The sequence below is a fragment of the Chenopodium album genome, chromosome 4 (genome assembly GCF_948465745.1).
Source record: "Chenopodium album chromosome 4, dcCheAlbu1.1, whole genome shotgun sequence".
In the NCBI taxonomy this organism is placed as follows: Eukaryota; Viridiplantae; Streptophyta; class Magnoliopsida; order Caryophyllales; family Amaranthaceae; genus Chenopodium; species Chenopodium album.
The window spans coordinates 11,307,664-11,320,536 of NC_137837.1; the positions used below are offsets into that span (position 1 = coordinate 11,307,664).

At 34.3% G+C, this 12,873-nt stretch overlaps 1 long non-coding RNA gene across 2 annotated transcripts; it reads left to right on the forward strand.

Annotated features, from left to right (window-relative positions):
• Positions 1 to 5,634: 5,634 nt before the first annotated feature.
• On the forward strand, positions 5,635 to 12,419 carry LOC145626674 (uncharacterized). Of its 2 annotated transcripts, none has more exons than XR_014111053.1 (3): positions 5,635 to 5,835; positions 10,541 to 10,868; positions 11,784 to 12,419. It is a non-coding gene; the product is annotated as an uncharacterized LOC145626674 (long non-coding RNA). The 2 variants fall into 2 exon arrangements; XR_014111054.1 differs by lacking the exon at positions 5,635 to 5,835 and adding an exon at positions 8,638 to 9,083.
• The last annotated feature ends 454 nt before the right edge of the window (positions 12,420 to 12,873 follow it).

A 12,873-nucleotide genomic window follows, 5' to 3' on the forward strand; every position in this document is an offset into this window, starting at 1 on the left:
TTAATTCTCTCATTCTCTTCTTTAATCATTCACCATCTCTCTCTTTTCTAAACCTATTCTTTTATATACAAAATTCCGTATTCGCAAGATCTAGAAACACCTAGCCATATTCGAAGTTACCTTCGCCCTAGACATGAAAGGTTTAATTTCTGAGGGTTTGGTCCCAAATCTCTATTTCAATTATTTAATTTAATTTAATTGTTCTGATTATTATTTTCTTTGAAGTTACTAACGTGTGTATTTTGTAATTAGAAAGAGGTACGAGGCATCAAAGTAAGTGCTTTAAGGGTTTTAATTGATGTTATGATGTAGAAATTATGTTTAAATTGTTCTTATGATATTCCTAGTATCATGTCTAGGGTATTTTCAATATTAAATATGGTTGCTATGATGCCTTTTATTCTCTTCCTAATATTTATGATTGTTAGTATCATGTTAGGGCTAAAGATTTGATTTTAATGCTTAGTGACATGCTAGGGTTTGTTATTAATCTTGTTAGTATCATGTCTAGGATCTTGATATTATTATTATGCTTTAACATGATTATGTTAATTATGATTATAATTGTTATAATTTATGGTCATGATTATTTTAATTATTATTATTATTATGATTATTATAATGATTGATTATGATTATTATTATGTTGCTTGATACATTATTTATTTTTATTGCTTGATCACGCCTTTTATGCATGTTTAAAGGGAATTTGTACTTGTAATCACGCTTAATAAGATAATTAATAATCTTGTTAGGGTTAATTGTGATTATAAATTCAAGTGATCGCCAATAATAGATTTATTTGTGCATTAATATTCAACCAACATAGATAAACAGGTTTAGGGTAAACCTATTGATTGCATGTTAGTCAAAAAGCGCACATGAATACGATCTGAATAAAGTAGAGACCTATTATTAGGGCAGGTTCAATCTCTTTTAGGTTGGATTTGTACCTTCATCCCCGAACCCTTATTTGGTTCTAGACCTTATGGAGTTGACGATCTCTTGGATCGTTAAGGGGTGTAACCTTCATCCTATGAACGGTTTACAAGTTCCTAAAACTTGTTGGCGACTCTTTTGCTCTATCTTCTTCCCTTTTGGACGCCACCGTACTTTAGTGTATGATCACAGTGGGGTTCAAGCTAGGAGATTAACGCTTGAAATCTATTCCCTACATTAGCCTACCCGCCATCGACCCACAATTTGCCATTGACCTTATAAGATATGATCCTCTTTGATCTAACTTGAAAATAACCCACACCGACCCTGACCCGACCTGTCCAATAACCAGGTCTAGTTATGAGTTAAGACATAAGACCAAATCGAATTGATTCCCATTAATGTATGACTGGCTATGACGCATCGCAACGTTTTTTTTTGAAGTAACGCATCATAGTAAACTTTAGGCACCCTAAAATTTGTAAATTACTACGGAGCAGTAATTTCATATTGTAAAATTTTAAAATTAAAAACACATCCTAATTCCTCACCGTCCATCTCCCCCTTCTAATTTGGGAAAGGGCTGGTGTATAGCTCTTATATGCAAACATTTCACATAGGATGACAATGCAGTAATAAAATTGTTGTAGTGAGAGTATAAAGTACAGTACTCCCTCCGTTCCCTAATGTTTTTTACGTTTGGAATTATGCGCGGTTATTAAGAAATTGTGTAAAGTTGAGGTATATTGGAATATTTCAATGATTGAAAGTACAATTTTATTGAAAAATACAATGTTGAGCATGTGGGGTGAAGAAGTTAGAGGAGAGAGGAGAGAGAAAATAATAATAAGTGTTGAAAAACTATTAAAATAGTACAAAAAGTACAATAGTACATGATAAAGTAAGGACTTTTGAGTAAAAAAATTATAAAACAAGGGTAATTTTGTCCAAAATTTATGACTAAAATAGGAAAGATACTAAATGTAAAGAATAAAAAGGAACACCCTAAATGAAAACGTAAAAAAAATTTAGAAACGGAGGGAGTATCATTTAATAGGTAAATAGTACCATTAAATGTTATAGTGGTATAATTATTATGCTAATAGTACAAATAAGTATGTAAATGGTACATCAAAATATTATACTATGAGATATAATAGTACTACTAACATATAATGGTGTAATATACCAATTGGATGTTGGTGTAGTGGTGATTGCGACTACACTTGGTAGAGAGGACTCGTGTTCGATTCCCCACGACAACAATCGAGAAGGACTGGAACTAACCTACAACTCGTGTTCGATCCTCGAATCCGGATTAGCCCTAAGGGTGAATCGGGTGGAACACCAAAAAAAAACATAATAACACAATATACATGCATAATAGTACAAAAAATGTACCATTTTAACCATAAAAAAAAAACTCCCTATGTCCCAAATAAAGCGCAACGTTTTGACTTTTTGCACTATTCACACATCTTACTTTGATCATCTTTTTTAGGTTTTATATAAAAGTCAATGTAATCATGTAATATGTTGTTGGGTCTATTTTAAAGTATAGTTTCTTAATATAAACTTTTGATAGCTTATATAAGTATATAATATAAGATATAAACGGTCAAACATGTGCATCAACAAGCGTGTCTAGTCAAAATGTTGCAAGTAAACAGGAACAGAGGGAGTACCATTTTAGATGTCAAACTTTATCGCTTTTTCATTTTTGTTCTCCTATATACTCCCTCCGTTAAATTCTTGCTTTACTTACCATTTTCGATTGTTTTTAAATATTGCTCCATTTCTATATTTGGAAACCTTTTACAATATTAATTAATTTCTCTCACCTAATGGACCCACTGTAAACCTCTCTCCTCAAATTCTCTCCATCACTTTTGTTTTTGTAATACCTCGTATTTTTATACGTATTTTATTTAATGTATATACACTTTATACGTATTTTATTTAATATATATATTTTATAAGGGTATTTAAATAACTCTAGCATTCTAATTATGATGTTTTAATTATTTATCCCATGTATATTTGGAATATTTTACAAAAGGAAAAGTCGTTTAATTAATTAATTAATAAGAAGTTGGGGTTTTATTTTAAAAAATTATGATGTTTTAAACAAGTTTTAGTAGGGAAGGGATTAGGAAAGACTAAAGGAGGAAAGTTAGGGTAAAAGGGGAGATAGAGAAGGGGTATAAATACCCTTCTTATGGGGCAAATCAACTTTGGCTAGAGTGGAGAAAACTCAAGGTAAATTTCTCTCTCTCTCCTCCTTATTTTCCTTTCTTTTTTTTCTCTTCCCCTTCCCCTTATTTTTTTCGGCTGCCCTCTTCCCCCACCACTGCCAGCCGCCGGCAGCAGGTGGCCACCGCCGCTGCCAGCAGCCGGCAGCCGGTGGCTGCCGTTTTTCTCCCCCCTCTTTTACCCCTTTTTCGAATATATATATATATATATATATATATATATATATATATATATATATATATAAAACTTAGCTTTCTTGTTTTAATTTAATCTATGCTTAAATCTAATTATAAATTATGAGTTAGGGGGTTTAATTTTGATGTTTGATCATTGTAATTGTGTGAATTAATTTTCAGATTTGGTTTTTAATTAAAAAGCCCCAATTTTGAAACCCTAGGTTCTTGTTTCATGATTTATTGAAAGATTATGATGTATAATAGGGTAGGCCTTTGTTTTAAGTGTTTTAAAACCAAATTACAGCAAGTTTTAAGTATAATAAAGTGCTGGAATTTTATGTAGAACACTTAATATTGGGTTTCTTGAAGAAATTTTAATTACCCATTAATCGGGACTTAATTTATGGTGTTTTAAATGTAATTTCAGCTTATTCTAATTAATTTATGAAGGGTTTTAAAATAGTATATATTGCTGGAAATTTGTTTAGAGTGGATATTATACTCTATTATGGATTTAATGTGTAGGAGACTTTGAAGTAAGCGATTTCTACTAGTTGTTGCAGTCTTAATAACGTACTCAAGGTACGTACGCGTACTTAGCATAATTTGGTGATGTAGAATCATGCTAGAGTTGTCTGTAATTGATTATAAGTAGAATCATGCTAAGGTTTATGTATGGAATTGTGAGTTTATGGTGTTTGTGATTGAATGGTGAAGCATGAATTATTTGTGATGGTTTATGGATTGGAAAATTGTATTTTTGGTATGTTGTGTTGAACCACATTTTTATTTATGGCATGTTAGAAGGCATGATTAAGTTAACTACATGTTTAATTATGTTTGGATTATTAAAAAGGAATTTTATTATGGTTCAAATAATTTTTATTGATGCTTTAAGCATGAGGAAGGAGCTATATAAGTGTCTAGGTACACGAGGAATAAATGGTATGTTGGTCCCTTTGTGCACTTAAGGTGTTTTTAACACCGAGGGATAGGATTTTTGGCGCATTATGCGTTTAAGGTGTCTTTGACACTGAGGTAGAATTAAAAAGGGTTCAACATTAAATAATATGTGGTCACTAATTATTCAAGAATTAAATTGGTATGTTGGTTTGATTGAATAATTATTGTTGATTGATTTATTATGCTTTGAGAGTCATCACCAAGTCTAATAAAATGTAAATAACGTAAAGTGAAAGAGATTACGCACCAAAACTCTTGGAACGTATATACCTTGAGTATGAACAATGGGGGGGGGGTTATGGAGTTTTATATTTAACCATAACTTCCAATGGAGTACAGGACGCGGAATTCCGCCACCTTTGTGTGGTTGGTCACTGGCACGGTTAGCTCCCGTGCCAGTTAACCTCAAATTTATTTGGGGGAGGTTAATAGGTGGAAACCCGTTCGATGCGTAATCAATGCAAAATGAATTAATTAGGGTCTAGTCATTGTATTGTGTTGATTGATATTTGTGAACAGGTGCAATGAGGTAAGTGTATGATGATAGGTGAAAGCATGTTAGTGTGGCTATTTTACGCTTATGTACTCAGCTTTGCTGATTGTGTGTGTTTGTGTTTTTGGCCATGTATTTACCTTGGCCCTATGATGACCCATTTTTAATGGAGAGTAGTGGAAGCAAGTAGAGACAAAGTTTTCAGGTATTGAAGCATGATCGGGCATGAGTGAAGAGTGAATCCTATTAGTTTCCATTAGATTACAATGTGTTTTATGCTTTATTTATTTATTTATGATATATTATGTGTGGACTAACATAAGGGTTGATTTGGGAACGATTTTTGAATAAGGGCCTTGATGGTTCCAAGTTGTTATTTGAAATTATTTGACTTGTTCGTTGGTTTTAAACTTTATTTTTTTGTTTGGTTGCCTTTGGGTTGACTTGTTTAATCGGTTTAAATTTTTAGTCTTCCGCTGTGTATCTTTGATAATTGCCTTAGCCGTTTTCACGGTGGCGGTAATGTCTTAGTTATTCCTAAATCGTATTTTTAAAAGAGTAGAATGAGTATTTGAAAGAAAGGAATTTTTAGGGTGTTACAGTTTTTTACAATTTTTTTATTTTTTCACCTACCCCACTACCTTCCTATTTTATTACTTTTTTCAATTTATCCTAAAACACCGCACAAAGAAATAAAACAAGTATTTAAAAACGAAGGGAGTACAAAAAAAACTGCATACATATAGCCGGCCATATAGGGAGTTGGGGACTGTGACTAGTGTGACTCTCCAATTTGACCCACCTGACCCTCACACATTCAAAGTTTCAAACTAACCAAATCACCCGTTTTCGCTCTCCAGTTTGTTTCTCTCTCTAGTGGGCTCGATGATTGGGCTCCTCAATAATATTCCCCCCTCTGTCTCCTCCATTGAACCCTCCATTGAAGCGTACTATGAATTCTCTATTGAAGCGGCTATTGAGCTTTCTCTCTCCATAGAAACAGATTCTGAGGTATAGTCGGTTTAGTTTTCTTCTAAGTTGTACTATTGAACTATTTCGTTATAATTACTCAAGATTGATAACGAGCGATATTGTTGCTAGAATTTTTCTACTGCATACTTTGTGAACAATTTTTATGCGATTTATAAAGCCTAATTTTGATGATTGAGTTAAAATTGGTTGCTTATGTTTTGCTGAATTTTGTTTATAACACTTTAATATTAGGAAGAACAATGAAGTTGGACCTTTCTGCCTTAATCCAGATGTTTAAGAAACACCTGAGAAAAATGCACCAAATTTTGGGTACTTCCCATCTGGGTTTGACCCATTAAACTGTAAAAAATCAGAATCAAGCAATCTAGGGTTTACAGGGACCAGAAAAGGGTTGGAAGAGTTGAATTTGTTGCTAATCCAAATGGGTCTAAAGTTGATTATTTGGGTTTGCTGCTGTTAGTAGGATGAATAGTTATGTTCTTGGGGTTCTTGAGAAAACTTCTCAGTCTTTTAGATTGTTTCCCATTACTGCTAATTGGGTATGTTTCCCTTCACTTTTTTCATGTTTGTTTCTTGTAAATTGATCCCATGTAAATATGTAATTTATTGCTGATTAAGCTAGTTGGCATTCATGGTTTTATTATATTAATTGTGGTTCATTTTACATGAGTTTATTTGTGACATTTGGTAATTGCTTATGTTAATTGCTCTCAACCAAGGAATGTTGATTTTTTGTTGGTTTAGTTAGTTGAGAAAGGGGATTACAACTGGTTGAAATTTGTTTTTGTTGGATTGATATCTATGAAATTGAAACTGATTTGTGCTTGTGTCATTGTGTGGTCATTTCAGAACAACTTTAGGAAATGGAAGATTCTTATTTTTATACTTATTTATTTCATTATTAGTGTCATTTTTTCATCAACTGGACTAGTTATCATGCGTTCCAGAATTCATTCATGACATTCCCTGTTATATAGATATGCAGAAAAAAAAGGAATAGCATAATGTTCCATTGGGTTGTTGTCATTAGAGTGACAATTTGTTGGGATAATTTACTGCGATTTTAAACCTTCCACTCGTGTGTTTCTGAGATTATGAACTTCAGGCAAGTTTTTTAAGTAGACACCTATTTGAGCTAGACTCCTTTTCCTAACATGGACCTTGTTGTTGACAATGTTCAGATATTCATGTTACAACCATTAGCTAGAGCGTCGCTGTGGGGAATGGTTTCAAGCCTTTAAAATCCCACTAGCTTGAACCCCACTGTGATCATACACTAAAGTACGGTGGCGTCCAAAAGGGAAGAAGATAGAGCAAAAGAGTCGCCAACAAGTTTTTAAGGAACTTGTAAACCGTTCACGAGGTGAAGGTTACACCCCTTAACGATCCAAGAGATCGTCAACTCCATAAGGTCATGAATCAAATAAGGGTTCGGGGATGATGGTACAAATCCAACCTAAAAGAGATTGAACCTGCCCTAATAATAGGCCTCTACTTTATTCTGCTCGTGTTCATGTGCGCTTTCTGATTAACATGCAATCAATAGGATTAACCCTAAACCTGTTTAATCTATGTTGGTTGAATATTAATGCACAAATAAATCTATTATTGGCGATCACTTGAATTATAATCACAATTAACCCTAACAAGATTATTAATTATCTTATTAAGCGTGATTACAAGTACAAATTCCCTTTAAACATGCAATAAAGGTGTGATCAAGCAATAAATATCAAGCAACAATAATAATAATCAATAATAATTATAATTATAACAATATTCATGTTAAAGCATAATAAAAGTAAGATCCTAGGCATGATACTAACCAGATTAATAACAAACCCTAGCATGTCACTAAGCAATAAAAATAAAGTCTTTAGCCCTAACATGAATTAATATTAGGAAGAACATAGGAAGCATCGTAACAATCATATTTAATATATTAAAAATACCCTAGACATGATACTAGGAATCATAATAACAATATAAACATGGTGTCTACATCATAATATCAATAAATCAATTAAAGTACTTACTTTGATGCCTCGTATCTCTTTTTAATAACAAAACACACACGTTAGTAACTTCAAGGAAAATAATAATCAAAATATTAAATTAAATAATTGAAAGAGAGATTTGGGACCAAACCCTCATATTAAACCTTTCACGTCTAGGGCGAAGGCAACTTCGAATATGGCTAGGTGTTTCTAGATCTTGTGAATGCGGAATTTTGTATGAAAAAGTAAGAAAGAATTGAAGAAATTAAAGAATGCTAAAGAATTAATGATTGTTGAGAATTGATGAATGAAGAGATTTGGTGAATGATAGATGTAGATGATGATCGTAGATGAATAATGATTGTAGATGAATGAAAACGGAGTTTTTGATACGATATTTATAGAGAAAATCAGCCAAAAAAGATAATTTAACAAAACAGAGTCTGACACTCGCAAAACAGGATTGGCGCCAACCCTGGCTAGCTGGCGCCAGGCACCAGTGGCTAGCGCCAGGCGCCAATGGCTAGCGCCTGGCGCCAAGCCTGGTTCCAGGCGCCAAGGCCCGGGGTTGGACGCCAAACTGAATTTCAACGCATTTTAAAAAATCTTATAAGTTTACTGTACTGGAAGATAAAATAATATAATTTCTTCGAAAATGCTATTTGATTTTGATTAAAACTCTGAAAAGTCAACAAAGTCAACTTATCAATGCTAATTGAATTAGGAATGAAAGAACCTTCTAGAAGATTCTAGAAGACTAAAACCATTCCTAATTGCATTAGGAATGATAAATCATATTAGGCCCTCCCCTAGATCATTGGGCCGTACATAATGCTCAAACCGGGCCCAGTTTAATAAATTGGCCATAACTTCCTCAATATTCATCGGAATTGGGCTTATAATATATCGTTGGAAAGGTCTTTGGAAACCCCATCCAACTACACTACTATTGGACCCATATAATGGACCAACCAAACTAGATTGACTGTTTTCTTAAAATAAAGTTTTCAAAAACAGGGAGAAGAGAAAAGAAATAAAAACTTTCCGCAACACTAGACCTTTCCACACTTTCATTTAATTCGATTATGATTCGACGTGAAAGGTACTCATCACTGGGTTTGGTTTTGGGGAGACACAAATGGGTGTCTACAGTCGCGTGTATCTGAAAAGGAACCAGAAGCTCCAGCCAAGATTGATGATGCTGAAGATAGAAGACTCAAAAGGAACAAGCTTACTGACTGTTGTGGTACCAAGGGTGCTATAAAGAAGGTTTGATTCTCATCTTTGGCATTAGGATCTTAGGAACCAAAGGCATGTGATGTGAATATGTGATACCATGTAGAGAACCATTTTTCTTTGATCTGTGGCTTGTGGCTTCTTAACTGATAATGAGATATCTAGATCAGTGGCCATTTGTTTTTCTGCATTATGTTATAATATAACTTTTGAAGAGGTCTATTCTGTTTTAACACAATACATGTTTAATGAAGTGGGCATCTTGATTGAAATGGATGGAGAATTGGATGTTATGTTATGTGGGATCATTATTCAAAAGGATGGAGAATTGGATGGAGATGTAGCTCATAGGATCAAAGTGGGTTGGTTGTAGTGGAAGAGTGCGGCGAGTTTTTTTATGTGATCCAGGCGTACCCCATAGATTAAAGGGAAAATTCTACCATAAGGCATGCTTTGTTTATGGTGTAGAATGTTGGGCCGTAAAGTATTGCCACGTGCATAAGATGAGTGTGGCGGAGATGCGTATGTTGCGATGGATGTGTGCATACAAGAAAAGATTGGTTGAGGAATGAGATAATAAGGAAGAAAGTAGGGGTTACATCGATTGAGTACAAGATGAGAGAGAATTGTTTAAGATGGGTTGACCATGTAAAAAAGAGACCAAGTGACGCTCCGGTAAGGAGGCTTGAAGAATTGCAAAGTGTTAAGATCACGAGAGGTACGGGAAGACTTAAGAAAACTTGGAAGAGGGTGATTGAGAGTGACATGAGTGCTTTGGGAATTGAGGTATATATGGTGTTAGATAGGGTGGTGTGGAGGGGGAAAATTCACGTCAACGATGTGTCGTGATTATATATACTTTCTAAATTTATTTCCTTGTATAATTTTATTTTAGCCCACCAATGTTTTATGAACTGTATTGTTTTCTTTGCTGAAGTTTTCTCAAACCTTTATGTTTTCAACTAAACCACTCTTTTAAACTTTCTTCAATTTTATTCTTAGTTTTCTTCAAAACTCCCTTACTTCTTCTTAAATGCTCTTTCATTTACTCACTTTACTCACCTTTTTGCAAACTCTTTTAAATGATGATTTTGTTACATCTTTTCCTTAAATCGTACGATTTCTGATGACGATTCATGTTAGCTGACCCCAAATCATTTTGGGACAAAGGCTTTGTTGTTGTTGTTGTTGTTGTTGTTGTTGTATGGGGCATCTTGAGGTATGTTTGTACCGTTTGGGCAGAGGGCCAAATAATTAACTCGTCAAGTGAAGAAATGCTTATTGCTACATTTACTTATGGATTATTCAAAGATAAACAACTGTCAAGTGTAATTTAGTAATATGTTATATGTAGCTATTCAGATTACTGATAAGAGAGTGAGAAATTTCCAAAATTAGTGGTCACATGTATTGGACTGTATATAATAAAGTTTAGAACATATGTATAATCTAGATCAGATTTGATTTGGAATTAGATGTCTCTGTTGCAGGACAAGGAAGCAATGCGCTTAAGTCAAAAGGCAGATTCTGATGCCATGCCAGAGATAAGCCATGAGCCATAAGCCATATCTAAGAGGTAACTCCTTTAGACAAGACAGCAATTGCAAGTTCCAGTTTGGACACTTGCTACAATGTTCCCCCACATGATCTCTCTGCTACAGCACCAGAGAAGGCTTATCTGCTTGATAAAATTATTCTCAAAGGAGAATGAAATTACTTGACAGACATTTTGGAGCTGTTGCAACCTAGGTAGGAGATAAAACTAGATGTTTTTCCAGGTTTCGTGTGCAATCGATGTTACAAAGTGGAATTAAAAAGGTGAGTTTACTTTTTAAGATGACTTTTATTTTAACCTAGAATTTAATTATTTGAACTTGATGCGGTTGTAAATTGAAAGTGGGTAACCTTATTACAGTTATTAGAACTTCTTTTTCCTAATATTTTATTTGTATGGGGAAAAGAACATAGATGTAGCTAGGCTGAGAAGTTGATTGTTTTTACTCTGTCTTATATGTTTGACATCTTTTCCCCTGAGGCCCTGAGATGCCATGTAAACATTACATTGTCATCGTACACATTCTATAAGTTTTGTTCTTTTTGGAACTGGTATTGATAATCAAGGCTTCATCTACATCTTGCTACAAGAGAATTGTGTGTTGGAAAGGAGTTGAAATTGGTATGTGCTTTTGTTTGCTTAAGTAAAACAATAGCAGAAGGTAGATAAGGAAAAATAAAGGGAAGTAGGTGAGCTAATTCTGCCAGCCTTTATATTTGTGTGTGTCTTTAGGGGTGGGGTTTGGGGGGGGGGGGGGGGGGGGTGAGGGGGGGGGGGGGGGGGTTGGTTGCTCTCAGTGAGTTTTTTTGGATTCAGACATAAGAGCAAATGATAATGAACTTGGGTTATACTGTCAATCTGTAGTGGAAAATGTAGTAAAAAGTGTGTATACATCTTTGGGTTTGTTGTGTAATAAGATGGCAAACTCTGGCATAGTATTTCTCGGTCATACTGTCTGATCGTGGCTAGTGTTTTGGTAGCTCTGTGCTTTTTTGTGCATCTCATGCCTAATTCTCGCTGCCTAACTGTTCTGTCTAGAATCTAGATCTCATTGCCCTAATACTCTTTCTAATATCATTGATCTTGAATCCAATACACATTATTTTACCTGAATACTGTTATTTTTCCCATAGATATGTACGAAGTATGTATGTTATTTTCTATTCTTGATGCTGCAGGATTAAGCATTGAAAAGGTTTGCTGGCATCTTGTCATATATTTCTCAACTCATAAACTTCAAGAATCGGTATTCTGCTGGTGGCAGCGGCAATCTTCCAAGAATCAAAAGTATCTCTCAAGAATCCTGTTACCGATGTTCAACAAAATGTTTGTCGATTCAGATAAAAACAGGATCGCGATTCGCGGATGACAAAATAGGCTCGTTCATCAGCTATGTGCTGGTTCTCACCTTATTGGTCATGAGCTTCAGACTGGTTATACTGATATTGCCAAGGATCTGAAGATGTCTGCTTTGAGTCAGACCTTATTTCGAGAATTTGGGCTGTAAGTTTGCAAGAAGAAATACAGTGATCGTTGCTATCCTTCCTATTCCTTTCAAGTTCTCAACACCGAGGAAGAGGAGAATAGGGTAGATGTAAATATTGCTTCTGCTAGACTGCTATGAATGAAAGGTAAAAGTTATTGACTTGTTGCAATGGTGAAAATTGTAGGATTGTACTGATTATCAAAATTATGATGACTTTTATTGATTTTATATTTCTGATTAAGTGTATAGATATACATAATCAAACATTTTATGTGTTAAATTTTATTGTTTTACTGATTTGAAATGGAAAAACGAGCTTTACTTTGTTTGGCAAGATTATCTAAATGCATATGCTGTTTGTTTGGGCCTAGTTCATGTCCTAAGCCAAGTGAACTTAAGTGATGATAGTACCCCTCCATGATCTAGCCCATTATTAATCATCACAAAATACGGATTTACCCCTAATCTATCCACTAATGTACAGTTTTGACACCTGAAAGTACAACTATAAATAGCTCTCCAATCATTAATGATGGTGACTTTTTCTATTGTCTCTCTCTAGAAAGTGTGATTTGCTCCTTTCTTGCTAGATGAGCCCTTAGACGTTAAGGCGGAGCTCTCCGACATACCTTTGTAAGGCGGAGCTCAGGGATAATTGGACATAGGCTCTAAGACATCTTGATATATCCGAAATACCCTAACATGCTTAGGGGGTTATTATTAGATTAGATTAAACTGTACCAGTTTAGTAGTGGTACAAATGTTATTTAGATATAAAAATC